The 26225-nt window shown below is 39.0% G+C and overlaps 2 long non-coding RNA genes across 2 annotated transcripts in view; one reads left to right on the top strand and one right to left on the bottom strand.

Annotated features, from left to right (window-relative positions):
• Positions 1–26225, top strand: part of LOC129046092 (uncharacterized) — a 217818-nt gene that overhangs the window by 16039 nt on the left and 175554 nt on the right. Inside the window, exon 2 of the long non-coding RNA XR_010405387.1 lies at positions 12173–12315. This is a non-coding gene — a long non-coding RNA (uncharacterized LOC129046092). The remainder of the gene's footprint in view (positions 1–12172; positions 12316–26225) is intronic.
• Positions 9754–11997, bottom strand: LOC135361832 (uncharacterized). The gene is made up of 3 exons (XR_010405971.1): positions 11895–11997; positions 11522–11592; positions 9754–11317 (listed from the first exon to the last, which is right to left on the bottom strand). It is a non-coding gene; the product is annotated as an uncharacterized LOC135361832 (long non-coding RNA).

A 26225-nucleotide genomic window follows, 5' to 3' on the forward strand; every position in this document is an offset into this window, starting at 1 on the left:
TCTATAGGTGCTTGTTGAAACACCCAGCAGTCCATCATGCTATGCACAAACCAGGTTCCCATTCTACAGACAACCTCTTTGACTTTTAGTTGATTCCTTGGAGGTTTTTTTCTCCACATCTCTCAATAGCAGGATGACATTGCTATTTGTTGATTTTCAGTCTGAGGCATTGTCTACAGACTCTGCCTGAGGATACCCCACCACAGAAAGCAAATACCTCCCGTCCCCCTCCCAATTTTGCAAATACAATCCTACTGTCATTTGTGTTGGATGAATAGTCAGTCCCCAAGTTATTATGACCTGGTAAATGCTGTTCATGGCTGAGACACACAGCACACTACGATTGTCATTCATTCCCTGTGATATATTTCGTTAAATCTGGAATGTTATTTCAGAGATAATTTTCTAATTTATTTTCCTTGCTTATTGTGTAGTTCACTGTCTACTCTACTTTCCCTGGGTATGTACAAATCTCTCTACCTAAATCCAAAAACGTGAGGTGTTCTTTTCCATGGCCTCTTCAGAAATATTTCCCAGAACCTTTGAACAACTTCACTGTGGGCCGACTGTTATCTCTGGCTCTCTCCTCACCACTCCCCCATGGAATCTCTTCATCTCTAATTTGTTTGATGCCCTCTCTCCTGGATCCCATAGCTTTCTGTCTTTGGTTTTATTTCGCCATAGGTAGAGCACAGCATCTGGAAGTTTCTTTAGAAAAAAGTACATAGCATGTAATTTTGTGATATTCTAAATATCTAAAGATGTGTTTATTCTACTCTCACATTTAAGTGATAGTTGGGATGTAGAAATTTAGGTTGGAGAGGCATTATTATCACTGGTTTTCAGTGTTGCTGTTAAGAAGTGCCCTGCATTTCTGGTGCTTGTTATTTTGTTGGAGGCAGCTTTTCCCCCACTCTCTGGAAATTTGTAGGGCCACCCCATTGTTCCTATTTTTCTGCAATTTCACCAGTGTATCCCTAGGTATAGTCCTAAATTCATATTTTGAGCTAAGCACCATCTATCCATTCCTAATGTGAAACAGCATTGTTTTCCTTTGGGGAACTGATCTGGAAATATGTGATATTTTCTCCCTCTCTTTCTAAAGGTTTGTCTTTCTAGCTCTCAGATAATTCAGATATTCAACTCCTGTACTGATCCTCTCATTTCCCTCTCTTCTTTTTCTCCTATTTCTGTTACTTTACTTTCTGTTATGCTTTTTTGGAGATTTACCTAACTTTATCTTTGGTGGTATTATGAAATATTAGACGTGAGATACCTCAAAAAACAAAACAAAACAAAAAACAAACATCGGGCGCCTGGGTGGCTCAGTCTTTAAGCGTCTGCCTTCGGCTCAGGTCATGATCCCAGGGTCCTGGAATCGAGTCCCACATCGGGCTCCCTGCTCAGCGGGAAGCCTGCTTCTCCCTCTCCCACTCCCCCTGCTTGTGTTCCTGTTCTCGCTGTCTCTCTCTGTCATATAAATAAATAAAATCTTTAAAAAAAACCAAAAACCAAAAACCAAAAAACATCAATTCCCTCAGAGAGATGTAACACATTCCTCCAGTGTTTGGTGGTCCCTCTATGTCTGCTTGTAGCTATAAATAGGACATGATAAAGCTAACTTAACAAAGTACCCTACAGCAATTAAAAGGAATGACTACTGAAATACGGGACAACATAGGGCAAGTTTACAAATATATTGTTGAACCAAAGAAGTTAGACTAAGAGTGTATATGATTTCATTTATATATGTTTTAATCAGACAAACCTCATCCATGTTGTTAGATTCTCTTGGAGGAATTGCTGGTTTGGGGAGGGCATAAGGGTTGCTCAAGGGTGCTGGTGATGTGTTATTTCCTGAGCTGGGTATAACCTACCTAAATGTGTTTTCTTTTTTGATAATTCATCAGACTTAACCATTTTGCATTTCTGAGTATATATTATACTTAACAAATATTTTAAAATTCTTATTGGGACAATCCTTACACATTTTTTTTTTTTTTAATGCACCAAAAGCTCTTTGTGGGAGAAAGTAAAACACAATGATTTAAAAGCATGGGTCTTGGGGTGTGTGGGTGGCTCAGTCGGTTAAGCGCCGACTTTAGCTCAGGTCATGATCTCAGGGTCCTGGGATGGAGCCCCGCATCGGGCTCCCTGCTCAGTGCGGAGTCTACTTCTCCTTCTCCCGCTGCCCCTCCTCCCTTCTCATCTGTTCTCTCTTTCTCTCAAATAAATAAAATCTTTAAAAAAAAACACACAGCTCCTTATTGTAGGATCATCTACCTACACTTATCCTGTGGAGGGAAAATCCTCATATTAGAATCTCCCATTCTTTCCTACTGGGCTGATTTTCTAGGATAGACTATGTGCATCTCCTGACTGAAAGGTAGAGCTTTACCACATTCAGGAAGCTGAGTTCCTCCCTCAGATATGAAGGGGCTATTTGCACATATACACAGACTTTTAAAAAATTAGTAACATGTTTATTACTTTTTAAAGTGTACAATTCAGTGGCCTTACATTATTCAACTCAATCCTTAAAACCCTATAAAGTTGGTATTAATGTCACCCCCACTTTATAGATGCTGACACTGAGGCCAGGAAGGATTAAATGGCTTCCCAAATACCTTGAATGAGAGCATAAATATAAAGTACTAAACAACATACATTCAACAAGATATTCAATAAATATTAATTCTCTTTTCCTTTTGTTAAGTAATTAAGGGACATTTTGGATATTGTCATAATATACCGATCATTATTTAACATTGACTTAGTCTGTGTTCAGTTCCAGGCACATGTGAAATCCTGGGGGATAGTGATGATTGGCCTTTGCCCCTGCCCTCAGAAATGCTCACAGATGCCTGAGAAAGAGACTCATAAACAAACTAATAAACATTTGTCACATTTGTCACATCTGTGACAAATGTTTAGATAACAGTTATCTGGTGATAACCTTATCTGTATCTAGCACAAAGTGTGAGTTAGAGAAAGCAAGTTGGAACCAATTTTCAGTACAAAATTATTATTTAAAACATTTAAAACTCTCTCAAGCAGCATGTAGACATATGAAAAGAGCCAAACATTGATTGCTCATGGAGCTTCCCCATTCAGCAGAGAGACACAGCATATGACCACACACAGTAAAATGAATAATATCTGGTTTCTATGGGAAATAAGAGCCCAGTAAAGAGCAGATCGCCTCCAGCTGGGGCTAGTCTGAGAAGGCTAGAATTAGCACTTAAAAGGAGAGCAAGAATTTAGAAGCTCAGAGAAGCAAAGTGGACACTTAAGATAAGAATGTCTTTAATTTTATTCACTGATTCATGCCACACTTATTTATGAAGCATATAAAATATTCCAGGCATAAGGAAATCACAAGAGGCACAAAGATGAATAAGATATCATTTGTACATGAGAAGAGCTCACTATCCAACAGGAGAGAAATAATTGCATAGACTGAGCCCTGAGTGATGATTCTCTGTGAATGAGTCCACACATATGGGGTTGAAGAGGGCCCTTGATGGGAATTTGGCCCTCCAGGAGGGTCTTTCTCAGAGCGATCCAGAATAGTGGGTTAGCTATATTGCTGCTCATGGTGCTAGTGCTCATGGTTCTTTAGGGGAGTCTTGGCAGCCAGAATCAGCAGGGACAAGTGCAGATATAAAATAAGCAAAGTAGAAGCAGAGACAAAACGCAAGAGTGGGCTGAGATGCGAGTCCAAAGAAGTATGTTGGCAACAGAGTTGACAAAGCCCTGAGGGGTTCTTGCAGAAGGAGCTCCAGTGGTCTGCTGAACTCCCATCGATTGATAGGTTGTGGAACATGGACAACAAGCCTGCCTACAAGCAGAGTCAGGACAGACATTTTGCTACTGCTCTGAACAGTATTCTCCGATCAAACAAGGAGACAGGTCTGTGTTGTTGGTCAAGGGGACAGGAAAGACTTCCCAGAGGAGGTGATGTGTATGTTGGCCTTTGAAAATTGGAGAGGTTTCTGCTGGATGCAGACGGGGGGCCATGAGAGGTCACTTGATGCAGGGCGCACAGCATGTTCAAAGGCTGGGGGCGAACAAGTGCATGGCTACATGGAGTATGCAGGGAATATGAGCATTCTGGCTTTTTTAGCACATCGCATGAGTGGGAAGAAACAGTGGGATATGGTGCTTACAGAGAATTTCAGAGAACTCTAATTAGATGTGAAGGGGGAAGAAAGCTTTGTTGCAGACCTGGTGTGAGTTTTTTTCTTAGTTTTCCAGTTATATGTATTTTCCCTTTAGGTCCAAACAGGATTAAGATTTTATACATTTTACAAATTGAACGGACTTCATTGTTATTTTTCAAAAAGAAGGACTTAACGGTGGTGTGGAGGTTAATTTTATGTGTCAGTTTGACTCGGGTGCCAAGTAGGTGGTCAGACATTATTCTGGGTGTTTCTGTGAGGGTATTTTTGGGTGAGGTTAACATTTAAATCAGTAGACTGATTAAAGCAGACTATGTATGTGCACACACACTCTCTCTCTCTGTTGGTTCTGTTTCTATGGAGACTCCTAATTCAAATGCCAAGAACCTCTTGTCTGACCCACTATCCAGCCATTCTTTATCCAGTTATCAGACTTATGTTTTGAAATACCCCAACATTTCACAAGGAACAACCTGAGATGAATCTGTGGAGCAAGAAACAAATTAGGAAGCGTGAAGTGTCCTATAAGTTTCCTGGGGGTGGGGGGTGAGGGGTCATTAGCGCCTTGATTTCTTCATACACACGTTTGCACACGCATCATGGCTCAGAGACAACTGCTCAGGAATGTGAGTCTCATGGATCTCAGTCCAAATCCCTGCTCCGTTTCCTGCCACTTGCATAATCAGAGGCAATAGCTTAACTTCAGAGGCCTCGATGTATTCCTCTGTAAAATGAGAGCAATATGGAGCTTACCCACAGGTCCAGGTGGGATGAGGGATCCAAACACTTGTCACGTGAAAACCACCGTAAATACCAGGGCCTTCCCTGAGTCCTTGTGAGTGCGAGATTATGTTAGTCCTCCGTCCTCTCTGTGTTTCCTCACCTTGCCTCTAGGACCACCACCACGATGAGAAATGCACAGTAATTGGAAGAAAATCCCTTTTGTAAACCTTTGGGTTTCCAGTGTCTTCTGAGCACACGCAAGTTTCAGTTGTTCCTTGGTTTATTGTCATAGGAAACACCAAGAATAAACTTTCATTATCTATGGCCAGGCGTTTAATATACCATGTAGTCGTCATCCAACAAAGAGATGGTTGTACCCTAAAATATTTTGCCTTTTAGTATGTATGAAGTCATTCAGATAATGAAATCTCAGGAAAAAGAAAGCTAAGGGATCATGCAAATCCATTCTTGCAGAGCTGGGCCTGTGGTTACACACACACACACACACACACACACACACACACACACTCATAAACATTAACAACCACCCACAAATATGTTTTATGAGCTTTCATGAGAAGCCTCCAGGGGCTTTTGCAAAGTCACCTGGTTAATCTCTAAATTAATCTTTGTGCAAACAAAATTCCTATCAGCTGTTTGGCAGGTGACCTCAGAGACAAGGCAATATATAAGCTTCTGACAGTCCATTGTGGGCTCGATGTCTTTAAGATCTCTCTTTTTTGCCCCCGACCAGCACACTGAATACTTCAAACTGTACTCCTTAAGTCCTGATATGTGCATGTATATGTGTGCAGTAGTAGGTTTTTTTTGCCTTTCAATTAAACTCTCCAGACTATAAACATACCCTCAATGTCCTACGTTTCAGGGTCATGGTCTGTTAGAATTGGAAAGAAAGAGCGATCATCTGGCCTGAACCCCTCTTTTTGCAACTGCATAAGATGATAGAAGGAAAACATCAACTTTCCTGCGTTCCTGTTATGGGTTGAATTGTGACCCCAAAAATGATATGTGGAGGTTCTAACCCCTGGTACCTGTGGATTTGACATCATTTGGAAATAGTGTCTTTGTAGGTGTAATTAAGTTAAAATGAGATCACACTGGAGTAGGGTGCACCCTCGATCCAATCTGATTGGTATCCTTATAAGAGGAAAACTCCATGTGAGGAGAGATGCACATAGAGAGGACCCCACGTGAGGACACAGGCACACAGGGGGAAGGCAGCCATGTGACCATGGGGAGAGAGAGACTGCAGGTATGCAGCTCTAAGACAAGAAATGCCAAGGGTTGCTGGAAACAAGCAGAGACTAGGGGAGAGGGCATAGCCCTGCTTGCACGTTGATTTTGGACTTGCAACCTCCAGAATTGTGGGAGAATAAATTTCTGTTGTTTTGAGACACCCGGGTTGTGCTACTTGGTTAAGGAAGCCCTATGAAGCAAATAGAATCACACAATAGAAAACAAGCGGACCATTGCTTGAATACTCTGCTGATTTTCTAGATTGATAAAACAAAGTGAGAGCAGCAGAATTTCTTTGTAAGAGGGATTAAATAACAGTTACATGATGGGAGATTGAAGGTGCCTATGCACAGTATGAGAAATTGTCAATTGCTGATATCAGAAAATGGGAGGGACCGTTGGAATCACGAGAGGTTACACCTAATATCCCTATTCCAAAAAAAGGAAATAGCAAGCATCTTAATTGCTAGACAGCTGATTTGGTGCTCCTTTGGAAGGGCAGAAAATGTAAGAAATTTAAAGCTGAACATATATTGCTCTCTTTCTTCTCATGGCCTTGCTTAGGGAAGTTTGTGAAAGATACTACTCATGCTTGAGACAGGTTTTGTTTTGATTTTTTTTTAAGATTTTATTTATTTATTTATTTATTTGAGAGAGAGACAGAGAGCATGAGTGAGGGGAAGGGTGGAGGGAGAGGTACAAGCCGAGGCCCCGCTGAGCACAGAGCCAGATGTGGGGCTCAATCCTAGGACCCCGAGATCATGATCTGAGCCGAAGTCAGACACTCAACCGACTGAGCCGCCCAGGCACCCCTTGAAACAGGTTTTTTCACCAAATCTTGATCAAAAAGCAATGGATATGATTCATCTTGACGGTGATGATAAAAATAATCCAAGTTCCATTACATCTGTTGCAAGGTTAAACTTACCACAAACTTGTGCCCTGGGGATGAAGCCCAGCCAAACCGCAAAGGCTAATCCAGAGAGAGAATTAGTGAGAATGACTCTTTAGACTCAAACAAGAATGCTTTCACCTCAGTTTGCTATTGAACCAGCAGTCAAATGACACAAAAGGTACTCATGAGACCAGGGATACTTGGAAGCTTGAGCTGTGATCAGTCTTTCCATTAGTCCTCTGGTTCTCCTGATCTCAGAGGGGTAGCCCAAAGTCTACGTGTTTTCAGCAGCCCTCATGATAAGGTTGAAGGACCCTAGAAATGCTGCCTTGAGGTGGAAAAGGAGCTCCATCTCAGTCCTCTGGGGTCCACTCTAGTAACAAATTAACTGAAAAGTAAAAATAAAATACAAGAGTGCACTCAAGTTTCATATTTTACATGGCTATTTGTTATTCCCTCAGCGGGTCTACTTAAATTTTCCTCTAACAGGCTGAACCATAGACACCATGTTATGTATGCCCTGATCAAATGTGTTACAAAGGCAAAGGTTTTTTTGTTTCTTATCTCCTGTCTTGAGACATGTTCTGTAGATCCTCTCTTTGCTTTCTATTAATGCTATTTTATACATACATCATAGGTGTCCAGTTACTTTTCAGTCATAAGAATAAGTCTCATTTTGAAAATTAAGACACTCTGGATTCAGTAAAATACCAAAACAAGAGAACTTATCCAAATGGCCAATACACATATGGAAAAAATAATTAAAGTCACTCCTATCCAGGGACATGCAAATCAAAGTAACAATACCATAACGCATAGCAGGAGGGGAAGAATGAAGCGGGGGAAATCGGAGGGGGAGACGAACCGTGAGAGACGATGGACTCTGAAAAACAAACAGGGTTCTGGGGGGGGGAGGGGAGGATGGGTTAGCCTGGTGATGGGTATTAAAGAGGGCACGTTCTGTATGGAGCACTGGGTGTTATGCACAAACAATGAATCATGGAACACTACATCAAAAACTAATGATGTAATGTATGGTGATTAACATAACAATAAAAAATTTAAAAAAACTGGTAACAGTTTTAAAGTTCTGCATTACACAGTGATGTCAAGAGTGCCACAAAAACATCCCCTCATACATTTTGACAGGAATGTGAATTGTTACAGAGTTTTTAGACAACAGTCTAGCAACATCCATGAAAACGTGAAATTAAACATTTCCTTTGACCCTGAAATCTCACCCCTGGGAATCTCTTCCACAAAATGAAAACGCAAATGTGTCAGAGTATACATGATAGAATCGTTATTAAAACATTGGTTTGTAGAGGGAAAAATGAGAAGACCAGTGAAAGTCCATCAACTGGAGATTGTCAGAATAAAACATGCTGCAGTCACCACAGTGATATTGAATAGTATGTAGTCATTAAAACAAAATACACGAAAGTTTATATAATAGGGCCTCACTAGGAAAGACAAGCAAAGAACAATGATCTTATTAACTTCAGTGTATGTACAAATAAAGAGATATATTTATGTTCATTAATTATATATAATTATATATTTTATATTCTGTTATATATGAATAAATATTGATTTCGTTACATATATTAGCTTATTGACATGAATTATGATTTATCTGGCTGTAGTGAAGGGCAAGTTTGGAGTTGGGAAGAAAGGAAGTAGAGAGGGAGGTTCAAACAAAGTAAAAAAAATGTAAAGTGATAATAATAGCAGGGTGTATGTATACTATGATCACACTAGCATGTGTATGCAATTATATACACACAATTATATTGCATAATTAAATCAGAGACAAATACAGGTATGTATAGATAACTAGACTTGGTGACTCTGTCCATTTCCAAAATTTTGGGACACAAATAAAAACCAGTAAAGCAAGTCCTATTTTCTTTTTTTTTTTTTTTTTTTTTGAGAGAGAGCCCGAGCAGGGGGAGGGACAGGAGAAGAGGGAGAGGGAATCACAAGCCCACTCCACACTGAGCACAGAGCCTCACACAAGGCTCAATCTCACGACCCTGAGATCATGACCTGAGTGGAAACTAAGAGTCCAACGCTTAACCAACAGAGCCACCCAGGTGCCCCCCTACTTTCTATTTTTTAACAACCCACTTATAGGAATTTTTTTTCTGTGTAAAAGTTTGTATGTGGCCAGAAGGGATTAGAACCAAGAGGGCAAGGTTGACAAGCTGGTATCTTCCCTAATAGCTCCAGTATTTCCTAGTCCAACCTGGTGCCCAGAGATCTGCCTTTTTCTGTCTAGTCCCTGAAGTTTAATGGCTTTGTGCAGAATAACCATTTGCTCAAACTAGGGGAAGTGCTTCATGCTGCATTAAGGAGAGCTCCCAAAACTTCTGGGTTCTAAAGGAATGTTTACCCATCTAAAGGACTACATAAATGTATCAGAAATTCTAAAAATTCAAAGATTGACTGTGGAATTATTAAGCCTCTCTCTTGCGTGTGGAAAGGAATTTTTGCTTTATTATTCAGATTTTTAACCTGAATAAAGATTCCAGGAATTCATTCAGTCTATAAATTGTGATCATCAATTAATAATAAATGTGTTTGTATCTTAGAAGGAGCTATTCTATAATTACTCTTATTTCTTAAACAACAGAAAATACATGCACTGCATAATATCTTTATTGCAGATATCATCTGTCATTGCTGTTCCTAATAGAAGTATACTTCCTTGCATATCACTAATATTTCAATTTTTAATGGGACAAGAAAACCTTTTCAGAATCTTGTATTATCACTAACTGCATTTGATTTAATGTCTTAGAGAAACACCCTTGCACTTGTCTTTGTTTTGTCTTTCAAATATTGAAGAAATTCTGGGAATTAAGACATATTTCCCCCAGAACATGCAGAAACAATAAATATTATGGCATGTTGGACAACTGTCCCATTTCCCTACTCAGGGTACTTCGAGAACGGAGCTTACCCCTGGATGCACAGGGACACAGCCACGTCAGTCATGTGACAAAACAGCTGCATCAGCCCCAAGGTGGGAAATCCTTTCCCAAGTGTTTTCTAACAAATTACTATTTTATGTTCACTGAATTTTTATCCTTGAAGGCAAGAGAGAAAATACATTTATGTGAGAGAGGAAGCAGGACTAGTTCAATTAATATCAGAAGAGACAAAGAAGAAAATAACATTTCTTGAAACTTTTTCCACAAGAAAGGAGCAGAAATAGGTATATAAATTGAGAAATTAAATCTCACTGTTTTCTGCAAAAGTGACATGATTCACATGAGAAAGAAGGAAATCCTGCCATTTGCTACAACACAGATGGACCTTCAGTGCGTTATACTAAGTGACATAAGTCAGACAGGAAAAGACAAATACTGTATGATCTCACTCGTATGTGACATCTAATAATACAGTAACACTGAACTCATAGAAGCAGAGAGTAGAACTGGTGGTTGCCAAAGGCTGAGAGAGGCAAGGGAAATTGAGGAAATGCTGGTCAAAGGGTACAAACTTCCAGGGAGAAGGTGAATAGGTTCTAAGGATCTAATGTACAACAGTGTGATTATAGTTAACAATACTGTATTATATATACTTTGAAGTTGCAAAGAGAGTAGATCTTCAATGTTCTTACCACAAAAAATGAAATGATAATTATATAATTTGATGGATGTGTTAGCTAACTCTATGGTGACAATCATATTGCAATATATGAGTCTATCAAATCGAAAGTTGTGCACCTTAAACTTACACAATGTTAAATGCCAAATATATCTCAATACTGCTTGAATGGGGAAGAAGCGGAAAAGCAAAATTGCTAAGCAAATAAAAGGGGGGGTTGCAATAGTATTAGCTACCATTTATTGGGTTCTTATCAAATAGCAGGCATAGTACTGTTTTAAAGTTATATCACTTTCATCCTCACACCTCGTCACAGTGCTATGCCTCATAGCACCATTTTCAGAATATGAAGCTCATTTTGCCTGGAGAAAAGGAAATTCCCAAACAAAGCCATATAACTCTTGGTTTTAGAGCAATGGATCCAGAAGAATTGGGTTTTGCTATAGAAAGTAATTGGGTTCCCCTCCTTAGTACACTGCGAGTCCCCAGTGCCACACATCACTCTGGGTCAACCCTTAAAATCTGTCCATTTGCAGGAACAGCAGAGGAAAGCAGAAAATTCCTTCCCAAGTCAGCTTTCTGTCTGAACGGCAAAGAATAGGTCAGGACTGGACTAACGGAGCAGCTCCTTATGTGTTCCAGTGTCCTACAAAAGACAAAGCATTGTTTGTTCACATCCAACTTTCTATTCCAGAATCAAAATTATATTCCACCTCGATATATTAGAGATCGTGGTTGGCAAGGTTTATACCATAGGTTTCTCTGCAAGAATGTCAACTCTGCACAGACAGAAACTTTTCGTCTTCTGGGCACATCATAAGGTTCACGGAATAAAGAAATGACCACCTACCTTAAGGGGGCGCCCTTGTCTGGTTCACATCTGTATCTCTCTTCCTCTGTCCTTGCATCACCTTCTTGCTCCTGGTGAAGCAAATGGAAGATAAGGCAGAAGCGTGGTTACATGAGAAAAGGCCTAAACTTGCTTTACTCGGGAGGAATGCATAGAAATATGATGATGACAATGCGCTTGTCCTAAGTGCTGGGTAGAAGAGAGATGCATAGATGTATTTTCATCTCATCCCAACCTAGAAGTTACTTTTCCCTCAAAAGGGCAAATCCAGAGCAGTGTATCTCAGAACACAGGCCTTCTTGTAGCACATACAGCAGGAAACAATACTTTTAATAATGATTTTGCTGTTGTTGTTTACCTAAGAGGAACTTACTGAGCAACAGCATAAATGGTGACTAATTTTTTTCCACCTATAGCTACAAAGATCTCCTTTCACAAACAGAAATTCTGGTGCATTCTATTGACTGGGCGTCAAAGGGTTCACACTGCTTTATATTCATCATTTTATTTACACCTCATGGCAACCTTCTGATGTAGATAATTTATGGAATGTTTTTCCAACAGAGATGCCTAGGGGATGAACATTCTCCGTAAACCATATGTTTATGAGAATTTTTTATTTTTTTTTGCTTTTATTGTTATTTTTTTTAGCACTATGGTGACCTGCAGGAAAGTGATAAGGGCGGACTTCCCAACAATATCAAGTAGCAGCTGACTACACAAGATAGGTGAGTTCACTGTGGCCAGCTCTCCAGACCCACTACAGCTTGCTATGTGCGAGGACCTCCAGCCAAGTGAGTCTCTGTGGGATGGGGATTGCATTCTCTTTGGATATCTATGATTAAATGAACAAAACTGTGGTTTTTATCAGCCAAGGAAGTATTATTTTACTGTAGCTTTGTTTCAGTTTCTGGTTTTTTTTTCCCCCCCTGGTGGCCTCTGATCCATAATATCTTGGTTTCTTCTATAGGTAATATAGGTAGGAACTATTACTAATAATTCCATTTTACAGATAAGAAAATAGAAATACAAAGAAGGGATTAAGTATCTTACTCAAAATCACAAAATTAGTAAATGTTAAGGCCAGGATATGGAACACTGAGCACTGTCTTTTTTCCATTGGATATTCTTTCCTGCTTTGTCAAAGATGAGTTGACCATAGAGTTGGGAGTCCATTTCTGGGCTCTCTATTCTGTTCCATTGATCGATGTGTCTGTTTTTATGCCAGTACCATACTGTCTTGATGATGATAGCTTTGTAATAGAGCTTGAAGTCTGTTAATGTGATGCCGCCGCTTTTCTTTTCTTTTTTAAACATTCCTTAGCTATTCAGAGTCTTTTCAGGTTCCATACAAATTTTAGAATTGTTTGTTCCAGCTCTGTGAAAAACGTCGATGGTATTTTGATAGGGATTGCATTGAATGTGTAGATTTCTCTGGGTAGCAGTCAAACTCTCACTCTTGCAGATGACATGATACTTTATGTGGAAAATCCAAAAGACTCCACCCCAAAATTGCTGGAACTCATACAGGTATTCAGCAACGTGGCAGGATATAAAATGAATGCACAGAAATCAGTTGCATTTCTATATACCAACAATGATACAGAAGAAAGAGAAATTAGGAGTTGATCCCATTTACAACTGCACCAAAACCCGTAAGATACCTAGGAATAAACCTAACCAAAGAGGTAAAGAATCTGTACTCTACAAACTACAGAATATTTATGAAAGAAATTGAGGAAGACACAAAGAAATGGAAAAACATTCCATGCTCATGGATTGGAAGAATAAATATTGTTAAAATATCTATGCTACCCACACAGTGATTTCTTAAATAAGGTTGCTTGCTCAAAGGTTATTAAGGTCTTTTCTGAAGAACTTTATACCAGGTCTGTACATGCACTTAATAAATACTTGGTGAAAGAATGACTGATTGAATTAATGAAATAATGAGTGAATGAAGCCCTAAAGAACACATAATATAAATTATGGTATTAAATTTATAAACAGGAAATGATACTTCTGCTCTGGAGGAAATAAAATTAAAACAGATTTCCTCAGGCAGTAGTAATAAAGGTGATTAGAAAAACAGAGACTTTGAAAACTGCATTTTAGAATAAACAGACCTGGATGTGGGCTAAGAGACCAAAGTCTGAGATGTAGCCTAAATATACCCTCACTCTTTAACTTTGCAGAAAGCCCTAGTATCACTGAGCCTCAGTTTCTCCTTCCATGAAAGGAGAAAATAATTGTTACCCTGCCAAACTCAAAGAGCTGCCAGGAAGATCAAAGGTACTCAGGGATGTGAACATGATTTATAAAGTGAATACACTATAGAAAGTAATTATTGGTAGAGAGGGTTGAAATGGGGAAAGTGCTTGAATGTGAATAGGGGGGCAGGACAGAGATTAAACAGGCCAAGAAATATATTAAAATCCATATTAAATAAATATCACACAAATGAACACACACACTTACACACGCACACACACACGCCTGTGAAATCCATTAGGTCCAGAGGAGCTTCTGAAGGGTTTTCACTGGTGGAGTGGAGGATTGTTGTACCTGAGTTGTTTTGCATCACACCCCTACCTAAGTAAGGCACTGTGAGGACACAGGAGGAGCAGCAGGGTTCCAGAATATCCCAACAGAACTGTGGGTCTCCCCGTCCGCTTTCTATCTCACTGGTATTTTCCTTCAAGGAGAAAGAAAATGTTTCCCACTGTAGAAGCAGATCATGAGAAAAGGTTAAGCATTTTTAACAGGGACTGGTAATGAAAATGTTAGGGTTTAAGGGCACCTGGCTGGAGCAGTCAGTTGAATGTCCAACTCTTGGTTTGGCTCAGGTCGGGATCTCAGGGTCATGAGATCGAGCCCCATGCTGGGCTCCATGCTCAGTGAGGATTCTGCTTGAAATTCTCTCTCCCTCTCTCTCTCTGCCCCTCTGACTTGTTCTCTCTCTCTCTAATAAATAAATAAATCTTTAAAAAAGAAAAGAAAATGTTAGGGTTTGGAGGACATAGGGTTTGGGAAAGGAATGGTATCTGCAAAAAAGATGGGTATGTCCTGGGCACAGAAAAACAAGGACCCCTAGAGTGATGCTAGACATCTTTTTTTCTTTTTTTATTATTATGTTATGTTAATCACCATACATTACATCATTAGTTTTTTTTTATTCTTATGTTAATCCCCATACATTACATCATTAGTTTTTGATGTAGTGTTCCATGATTCATTGTTTGCGTATAACACCCAGTGCTCCATGTAGTACGTGGACATCATTTTTCTTATAACTCAGGCTTACCATATTTTATGAGTTAGTAGTTTTCATGAGTTACTTTATCTTTACAAACATTCTAGGGCACAGAAAATACTGCCATTTAGGATGTATTCTGTCAAGGGGAATATCTTCAGTTTTGATGAAAAAAATAGTAAACACAATAATCATAACAATAAAAAAGCTGCTAATATTTACTAAATGCTACTAAGTTCCAGAACATTCTATAAGAAACCTGACTTACTCAATACTGATCCTCCTGGCAGAGCAGGGTAAGTATCCAATTTACTGTTTGAAGAAAGAGAAATTAAGATTAAGGAAGCATTAAGTGAAGCACGTCCAAGGTCACAGAGTTAATAAGTGTTAGAATCAGGTATCCTTCCATTACACCACACTGCCTCAAACACATTTTGAGAAGGTTGGTCAGCCATTTTGTGGCTACAGACCAATCTCCAATGCTAAAATTTTGCATGGTGATGTGGAGAGAATAAATATTTACAGAGCACTTACTATGGTCTATACATATTTCGTGCCTGTGTTTCATTTGATCACAGAACAGCACTAGGAGGTACATGTCTCTATGTCAGGATGACATGGGAGAGCTGAGCATAGAATGCCTTCTAGCAACATGCTCCATCCTCCAAAACATACACTGCCTGGTACGATACATTTTATTTTATTTTATTTTATTAATTTATTTTTTTAAAGTAAGTTCCATGCCCAGTGTGGAGCCCAACTTGGGGCTTGCACTCACTACCCTGAGATCAAGAACTAAGCTGAGGTCAATAGCTGGACACTTAACTGACTCAGCCACCCAGGCACCCCCAGGAAACATTTTACTTTTAGCTTCTGTCAACAGCTGACTTAAATCATGTGAATATTCTACTCTACTCATGCTCCCTGCAGAGTGGAATCACTAGATTTTATCTTCGTTGACTGAACCACACTGGCATATCTTCAACTATCTCTCTGGGCCGTCATATGACATTTTGCGTTGATTGTGTTTCTTCTCTGCACAGGAAAAATTCCATTCAGGTAATTGGCTGTTTAATATAACTTTACAGTATCTTCATTTGTTAACAAATGTATGTGTGCTTGAGCCAACCTGTTGCATAATTACGTGGCAAGTACCTCTCATTGCTTCGCACATGCAGCTCTATAGTGACCAGCATATTCCTATTTCTCCTGGCAAACAGCCTTTTGCTTTGACATTAATTAGGTTTTGCTTTCTAAACCTCCTATAACTAAATATATGAAAAATAAAAATAATTATTTAAAAAAATATATAGTTGAGAAAAGAAATACGCACTGCTTTGCATCACTGAAGACATATGTACATATGAATGGAATAAAAGGAGAAAACACACAAGTGTAGTTGGATACACCATTCTGGGAAATACTGCTACATTTCTTAGAGGGAGACAAGCATGAGGTGAATCTAACAACCCACCCAAGTATCCACAACACCCGGCTTCTTTAAGTTCCTTGGGGACATCCGTGCGAGTCAGCCTGAGAGGTCACATAAAATGTTACCTGCTGACTTTCTTCCCACCACCCACTGTGGTGTAGTCTTCTGTCCCCCTGCTCTGCATGGACTGCAATGGAGATACCAGCCACATGGGGCTGACCAGCAGGAAGAGTCAGCCTGGATTAATCGGGCAGCTCCTGAAGAACCGTGCCCACTGCAAATGTGGGCTCGATGGGCAAGTTCTTGTTCAGTTAAGTCCTCTTTGCAGTTCCAGAAGCATCCATACAAAATGATCCACTCAACACACAAGAGTTAGAACTAGATAGGTGGTTATTGTAGAAATGATGGTTGAGTGATTGCAGTGACCTACCAGTGATTTGTTCCAGGTTAAAAAGGGATGAGGGAAGGACATCTGTACCCCAACAATGTCACTGGTACGATAATAGGAAAGACAAAGGGAGCAATGACAACAGCCATGAGAATCTTGCATAAAGTAACTTCAGAACTCGAATCTTGCATAAAGTAACCTCAGAACTCGAATCTTGCGTAAAGTAACCTCAGAACTCGAATCTTGCATAAAGTAACCTCAGAACTCGAATCTTGCGTAAAGTAACCTCAGAACTCCCGGTGGTGGCCATCATCACCACATCTGATATGCATTTCAAGAAATCTGTTCTCCTGGGCCATCTCCTGTCATAGAAAAAGTCTACAGCATGTTTGGTTTTACAGTTCTGAAAAAGGATCTGGCGCTATGAGAAAATTAGGGTTTCAGGCAAGAAGCCCGGTCAAGCCAAAACCAGTTGACAGTAGGACCCTAAAAAGAACTAGACATTCAGATGAGAAGCTGTGACTAAACAGAGTAGAAGAAACTCAGGTGGTAGTCCAAACTGCTTCGTGGGAAGCATTATACTGGGGCAAATGCACTTACGGCCCTAAGGAATTCACCAGCCATGAACACACACAGTAATTGCCCACATACATTGAGAAAGGAGAAATAGACTGCTCACATACATTTGTGTCCTTGTCCCCAGCAAAGTGTCCATGACAGGACACAGCCTAAAACAGATCACTGCACATCATCCTGAAGAGACAGGATCTGTCAGAGAAAGGCACTTTGATAATTAGAGCTAAAAGAGAAGAAAACACATAGAGTAAGAGAACCAAGAAAGCCAGAGAGATGGCACCTAGGTATATGCAAGTGACTGGCATTTGCAGAAAGAGAATTGAAGCTAGGGGATGTTTTGGCAGGGCTGGTGGGCCAGGGCTGACCTTGGAAGAATTTCTGAGGGGAGAAGGGGGCTTTGGGAAAGGAAGGAAGAGACAGAGAGAGTGACTTCCAGGCTTGAGGAGGTCATGCCGACGCCAGGGATGGCATGTGGGAAAGCAGGCATAGAGGATGCTTACCAATGCAAGAAAGGTAGAGAGGAGAAGAGAAGTGTCATAGGTTTCAGTGTGAAGCTACTGATACGTTTTTCTCATTATTAAGAGTACACAGTTGCATTCTAACTGTGTCAGAATGAGCTGGAGAATATTCCTCATTGGAGAAGTGGCTGTTTCTCAGTCTGCATGACAGTACGAAGAAGATCTTAATTACACTAATAGATTTAAATTATAACTTTGTGTGTTGCACAAGCATGCTCTGAATGAATTACTTTTCTGTAACTTTTACGATCAGGAATCTGAGTTTGTCATTCAGAAGCTTTAGCGGGTAGTGCAGTAGGATTTATGAAGTGCCACAGTGGATACCAAGAAGAAAAGGACTCTATTGTGTCATCCACATAAAAGTTTTCATTGTTGATTTCCTGCCTAAGGCTTCTTAAAATCTGGAGGCATCTACCGTACAAATGGCAGTTGACTTGCCATAATTTAATTAAATGTATATATTCTATTATTGTAAGTGACCATAGAGAGTATACATACATGTGTCTGGCATTTTTGCAAATATTAACCAGTCATTTAAGTATACACACACACATCCATGCACACATCAGCAGATTACTTTTTCTGCAGGTGTTGGGACGGGGCAATTGAATTCAGGTCTTTACAGAGAGCTTTCTAAGTGTTGTCTGTGGCTGCTGATCAGTCTCGGAGCCACACGGGGCAAGCCCATTCCCCACATTCTCCACTGCAATCCATCTTGAGTGATGCTGGATACCATTTTTCCTGGGCCTTCACTCCATCCAATGCACAGGGAGTTGGCATAAGGATAAAAGAAAAGGGCTTTATTACTTTAAACCTGTTCCACACGTGTGCAGAGATTATGCAGAAATGGAGGAGAACATATGGAATCCAGCATCGTGGGCTTTCCTCTGTGCTTTTGAGGAGATTAGAGGTGTGGGTGGGACAGTGACCACATCAGATCCTATAAAACCTCCACGAGCATGACTGAACAAAATAGTTTACTCTTTTACTGTAGTCATTCTTCAAACCAGACAACACTGCAGAAAGCCCTCTCTCATGATGACAGTCTTCCTGGGCCTCTTTAACTGGCTCTCATTATCCTCCAGAATTCCCACAGCATTATATTTGACAGGCACACATCCTAACCTTTCATCAAGGACTTAAACTATAAATAGAGCTTTATTTCTTCCTAACTGTCCTGTAGGCTCCTCAGTAGCATAAGATGATGTCTTTTCTTTCCGTTGCTTGTGCAATACCCTAATTCAGAACAGGTCATAATGTAGTACCTTAATAATAGCATTTGACTAACCAATAGTTTTTGACCTATTAGCCCATCAATCATCTCAAATTTCTTCCTCAACCTGATGCTGATTGAAATCTATAGAATGAGGATGCATAGTTCTTCCTCTCTGAATTTCTCTGTTGGTAATTATACATCTGGGATTTTAACTCTGAGCATTTCTTATAATTTATTTCCTAGTTTATTATTGATAAACTGTTCCTTCCCTCTCTTTGACTATGGGGAAAAAATTTTAAGCTCAGATTGAAATCATAACAAATTCTCAGAAAAGAGGGTGTTTTTTTTTTCTTGTCCTCAGAGGAACTATTATTATTTTAATTCATAATTCGAATTATAGCACTGCTCATTGGGATAATTCTCCAATACCCCCAAAACTACATTTTCTATAAGCATGTTTTGTTGTTAATGTACCATAGATTCCTGGGAAGAACTAAACTATTAATTTGGTATATTTGGGTTTCTTACCAGCTGGAAGAATTAGTTTCTGATACATTTAGAGTGTATTTAATAGCTCATTGATGCTTACTGTATTTTAAACTGGGATTGTCTTAAAATTATGAGTCACAGAGAAGATTGGGGGGGAAATGGAAAGTCTGAATTCCCATACATTATTTATTTCTGGCTTCCTTTAAGTATTATTCTTTCAAATCTTAATAGATTCAGAATGAGAAAAGTAAGATTAAGGTATAAGGGGATGTGAGCTTTATCCAGGATATCACAGATATAGAATAGAATGTAGGATATAAAATAGATCTCATAGATTTACTCTGAAACTTTTGACAAGTCAACCCTTTGGCACTCAGTTTGAATCCATGTGTGATAAGAAACAAAGAAAATTTATCTATATGCTTTCCTTCTTTCTCCTCATTTCCCCTTCTCTCCCTTTCCTTCCTTTCTTCCTTCTGTAACAATCGTTAATGATAACTCATAAAATACAACAAAATACAACTTCACTTTGTCGTCTCCCACCATTACTTTAACTTGAGTTAAATAATGGAAATAATTTTTCCCCATTCCAGGATGGAAATTTGAGTAGATCCCATACAAGTTTTTCACATTCATTCTTAAGTAATGATGCAATCCTACATTTCCTATACAAGAAAAATGCCCTTTTTAATATTTCCAACCAGTACTTGGATAAAATGAATGCTTCATTCAAAGTTTCATTCTGGAATAAGATGTTACCTCTCTCTTGTGGCTTGTGGTTCCCTGCAGGCTGCCTTTGCAGAGAGTGACCTATCCTCTCCTCTCCAGCCCTCCCTTCCCCACTTGTTCCTTAGGGTCACTATAAAAAAGAGGGTTATTTTGCAGAAAAATCTGGATCAGCCTCGTACTTCTTAGTCCCTCTCCCTCTGCTTCATTTCTGTCTTTGGTTACTTTGTTTGCCTGTACTGAGATGAAAGGGGTGATTAACCAGACACCATGTCAACTGATTCGGTTGTACTTTCTGCTTTTGGCTTTGTTGCTGCCTGGCTTGACTCTCTAGCGTCTGATGTCACTCTGTTCCACAGAGCCCTGTCATTCTGAAGTTAAAACTCGGCTCTATCAGCTTCTCCTCATATTTACTTTCTCAGAACTATTGGCTGTGGTAATCACGCCTACTTGCTTGTCATATAGCTCAATTGGGAAATCCACCTCAGCTTTGCAAACTCCAAGAGGTGATGCCTTATGCCACTCCCCAGGGAAACAGGGTCTGATTTCATATAATCTTGGTTTTGGGTGAGTTGTAGCCCAGGCAGCTAGCCTTTCTACCAAGAATCCCATGTATACCCTTCACTCCAGAAGATGTGTTTCTCCATAGATCAGAGATTACCTGGCCCCTTAGTAGTAAGTAAGGGAATAAGTTTTAACCATGGAAGATTCTCTCTGGAAGTTTCCCTGTTTTGAGTTAGACAACTAATAATGTCCTAATGTAACTAATGACAACTAATTAACCGGATTATATTACTTGTCGCACACCTTTTTAATAGAAGGGGAGTTTCTAGGGATGCCAATGACTGACAGTCAGAAGGCTTCCCAGGCACCAAATCTCCTCTTTCACCCCCAGATCCGGGTTTCCATGTCACCATAGATCCCTATTCCACTGGCTCCTTTATCCCAGCTCTTTCCTGTAACATAAAGAATCTGGGCCTCATTATGACTTCCTACCAGAAAGGCCAGATTTTTCTCCATCTTGTCATATGGATCTGAGTAGCAGAAAATACTTTTTCTTTGAAGATTAAGAGTATTTTCTCTCAGAAGAAAATCTATTCTCATTTACATGTACTTTAGTTTAATAATGGTGGTTAATCAACTTTAAACCATGGTGCTGGAAAGTAAAAAGCAAATAGGAAGAGGAAGTACATTCATTTCAGTAAAATGTAGAAAACAAAGATAAAATCGTGTTTTTCCAAGTACTTAAATCATCTTTATCAGGCTCACTACAGGAGGATTTAATTTGAAAAGATAACATGCATTGACTGAGTAGTGGATCTTTGGGTATTTGACAGAGGAATGAGGTCACTAACGAGAAGCTTATCTTTCACAGAGGTTAATTCTCAAGTGGAGAGATTTGTAGACTGAAGTTCAGTGTTTGTGTCATTATAACTGGCTTTATTTCCCTTTCAAAAAATACTGTTTGATGTAAGTAAAAATATTAGTTAAAATCATAAAATATAAGCATAACTTCTTGACAAAGTCACTGAAATTTTGGTGATTAGTATAGTTAGAACCTACTGTAAAAGAGCTTTACTTTTTTTTTTAATTTCCATCATTTTTGCCCTAAGTGAATTTACTGATAAAATTAGTAGGAAAATAAGAATAATTGTTACTTTCTTCTGGGCATATTTCGATCACTTTTCAAATTGTGTTGGGAAGAAACACATCTTGCTTTTTTGAAAGAAAAATATAAATTGTTCTTTAAGTGGTCACAACTGTAATGAAGTATCACAAAGTATCTTTTCCCCCTGAGAAATAATAAGAGGACTAAAACCAATGGTAATAACCTTCACAAGTAAGAACATTTCAATGGCTCAAATTAAGTCCCTTATCTAGCCTTCATTTTGCTCAATTAAAAAATGAGATTATTGGGTAAAGTAGACTGTGCTTCCACCAGGATGGAACATTAATGATCTGCAATGATCTATCACTAAATTTATCATAAAGTGTTCATTTGTTTGTTTGCTTGAGTCCTTATTGTATTGGTGTGGGGTACTAGGTAGGAGGCAGGAAATTATTGGCAAATAAGTACAAGTCTTCCTATACTCTTTAAACCTATACCCAGTTGTCTTGTATTATTAATCACATATAGTAAAAGATCATACAATAAAAAAGAAATGGCCAGAGGTGCCTGGGTGGCTCAGTTGTTTAAGCATCTGACTCTTGGTTTCAGCTCAGGTCATGATCTCAGGGTGGGGAGATCGAGCCCCAAGTTGGGGCTCCAGGCTCAGCTTAGAGTCTGCTTGGGATTCTTTCCCTCTTCCTCTTCCCCCCCTCCCCCTCCCCCAGCTCCTGCACATGTGCAGGCTCACGTGCTCTCTCTCTCTCTCTCAAATAAATAAATAAATAGAAATCTTAAAAAAAAAAGGTTGTTAACAAAAGAACTATGAGGTCAATTCTAATGTTTGTCAAATTAATGAAAATTTATGCTTGTGGCTTAGATCATATATTTGTGTATTGTGAAAGAATGTAACTGTAATGTTTCTAAGAAATTTTAATTTAAAGGAATGTATTACTTAATTTGGTTCTGTATTTTAGTCCTTATTATGTGTACCGTGGAACTAATTACTTTAATTGTTTATGATGCCCAGGAGAAAATATTGAAATGTCTGCTTCAAGATTGAGTCTTTGGACTAGATGATTTCCAATGCCCCATGCAGCTGCCCTGTCTGCACATTCCAGAGTTTTGAGTTCACATCTTCTGTTCCTACCCACATTTCATGGCAGGCTGATAATGCCATTGCATTTAGAAAATAGGTATACAGGAGGGGAAATAACAAGCAATATCTATTTAATATTAAACCTTGGAGAGAGGAAAAGCCTATTGGATAGGCTCTAAACATCCAATAGGTATTTATTGGAATGAAACTATTGTGAAAACTTACACACATAAGTACTGGATACATACATTGTGAGGTAAGATTTCACTGCAGGAGGCTGGATGAAGCTAAGAGAAGTGTAATGCCAAGGGGTTAAGAGAGTCCTGGGTTTGACATCTGCCAGTGAGATTCTCTGGGACAAGTTACTGTGTGTATCCAAGCCTCTACATTGTGGTTTTCCTAGGAGTGGTAAGAATACTTGCTTTGTAAGATCACTATGAGGGGGTTGCCTTCATGGCTCAATTAGTTAAGCATCTGCTTCAGCTCAGGTCATGATCCCAGGGTCCTGGGATCGAGCCCCACGTTGGGCTTCTGCTCAGCAAAGAGTCTGCTTCTCCTTCTCCCTCTGACCCTTCCCCTGCTTATGCTCTCTCTTTCTCTCAAATGAATAAATAAAAAAATCTTTTAAAAATCACTCTCAGCGGGGCGCCTGGGTGACTCAGTCGTTAAGCGTCTGCCTTCGGCTCAGGTCATGATCCCAGGATCCTGGGATCGAGCTCCGCATCGGGCTCCCTGCTCTGCGGGAAGCCTGTTTCTCTCTCTCCCATTCCCCCTGCTTGTGTTCCCTCTCTCGCTATGTCTCTCTCTGTCAAATAAATAAATAAAATCTTTAAAAAAAAAAATCACTCTCAGGATTAGATGAGACAGCATATGGAAAGGACCTGCTCAAAGTCAGTGCTCAAAACATATTTGTCCGTTGTTGTTGTCATCTAGTGTCCTGACCTCTTTATACATGCTCGGAAGTGGTCTACATTTCATGTCTTCTCCCATAGTTTCCATACTAAATAAGCATATCACAGTTATCTATGCAGGCAGACTATTCAGAAATAATTTGGAAAAGGTGATGTCCCATGAGACTAATCTTCCCAGAAAGCCCACCCAACCATGTCCTGAGTTGTTGTTCATCCCTTCACCTTACAAAGTGGGCTTGGAACTTTCCACTCTGGGTTATGGGGGAGTAAAGCACTCTATGTAAACATCAAAGACAATCTCATCCCTGTTCAATTCTCACAAGCCTCTTTTTGCAAACAATAATCCCACAGGGCATCGCATTACTCACTGGGATAATTGTTTCAAATATCAAAAGCTGCCTAATAAAAATAAGAAAATCCTTATTTTTAGAAAGTGCATCCTGGCTGTGCTGCAGAGGACAGACTTAGCTGGGGAAAGTGTAGATATAAGTTAGCAGGCTGCTGGAACATTCTACAGGAGACTTAATGACGTCCTGAACCAAGGTGGAAGATGCCAGAGAAATTGGAACTAATGCCTGTCAAACATCTGGAAGTAAACTTTTGTAAGGAGGAGGTCAACCTTCAGTAGTTCCTCTAAGAATTAAGTAAAACTTTGTGTCTGTATGTGGTGTGTGCTGGAAAGAATCATTAAATCATGCTACCAAAATAGGAATAAAGGTTTCCGTGGGATATGAACAGAACTGCGCAGAGATTTCAGAGGAGTGGCCTTTCATTCATTAATAATCTCCTAACGACTGAGGCTGGCAATGGCCAAACACTGCTGTTCTGAGAATCGAATACTCTGCCTTCTCAACATGACACAAAATGGTTACTCTGTGGATACCCAAAAAATGTTGTTCTGACCTCCAAAAATAGCAGTCATGATTAATTGAACACCTACTATGTACCAAATGCTATATAGCTTAGGACACATTTACCAGCTGTAATTAGTTTGTGGCTAAAAAATTTGAGCCAAATGCTGAGTGACATACTCAGAATTATACAATCAGTAAATAGCCAAACTAGAATGGGAGATCAGGCTATGTCTAATTGTAAAACTGCTTCTTATACCATCACACCAATTCTTCCTCTGTAAAGAAATATGTATGTGTGTGTATATAATATATACAATGTGTGTGTGTGTGTATATATATATATATATACTGTATATAATATATACAGTATATATAATATAAACACAATATATGTATAATGTATATATGCACAATATATAGAAATATGTATGTATATATACAATTTCAAAAAGCTACTAAAATTACACTATTGAGGTAAATGTATTGAGTTGCAGTGATGTTGAAAATAATTCTTGACTGAAAAAAATTATGGTCACACAAAACCCTGTACGCAAATGTCCGTAATTGCTTTATCATGATAGCCAAGAACCAGAGATGACCCAGCTGTCCTACAGTGAATGAATGGATAAACAAAGGGTGGTACAACCATTCAATGGAATATTACTCAGCAATAAAAAAGGAATGAATGGTTGATACATGCAACAACTTTTATGAGTCTCTAGGGAATTGTGCTGAGTGATAAAAGCCAAGTTGAAAAGGTCAACTGTGTGATGCCATTTATAGAATATTCTTGAGATGACAAAATTATAGAAATGGGAATTAAATTAGCCAGGAGTTAGGGACTGTGATCGGTGTGGCAGGAGCAGGTGAATGTGATTATAACAAGGTAACACAAGAGATCCTTGTGGCAATGGACACATGAATCTACATATATAGTAAAATTATGTAGAATTAAACACACACACACACACAGACACACACACACACACGATGTAGAAATAAAACTGGGGAAATCTGAATAAGATCTGCAAATTGTATCAATGGCAATATCCTGGCTGTGATGTGCTACAATTTTGCAAGATGTTACCACTAAAGGAAACTTTGAAAAGGGTACAAGGATCTCCCAGTGTTATTTCTTATATTTGCATGTGAATATACTGTACAATTATTTCAAAATAAGAAGTTTAATTTGAAAAAAGATAACAGACATTTGTTGGATGTTTAATATTAATGATGATTTAAGATAATGCTAGGAAAGATTTTAAAATGTACATACAATAAAAAAGTTCCTTTTGAAATATACAAAAATTATTATCCTGCATTATTTAAGCAATATAGAATAATACAGAACAATTTTAGAATAACAGAAAGAGATCACCTACCATTTGCCTGCCCAATAACAACTTAATGTTTTGGTATATATTCCCTCAGACAATTTTATATACATCTATTGTACACCTTTTTGGTTTTGCTTTATGAAAATGTTATCATTCAGTTTTATAATCGAATATTTTTCAGTTAATAATTATTGGCAACATCACTGCAACTCAATACATTTGTGTAATTTCAGTAGCTGTGTGACATTTCTCTGGGATAAATGCCCAAGAATTCAATTGCTAGGTCATACGGTAATTGC

The sequence above is a fragment of the Mirounga angustirostris genome, unplaced genomic scaffold, assembly GCF_029215605.1.
Source record: "Mirounga angustirostris isolate CCGP_5_RB_7025 unplaced genomic scaffold, mMirAng1.0.hap1 SCAF_10, whole genome shotgun sequence".
Taxonomy (NCBI): Eukaryota; Metazoa; Chordata; class Mammalia; order Carnivora; family Phocidae; genus Mirounga; species Mirounga angustirostris.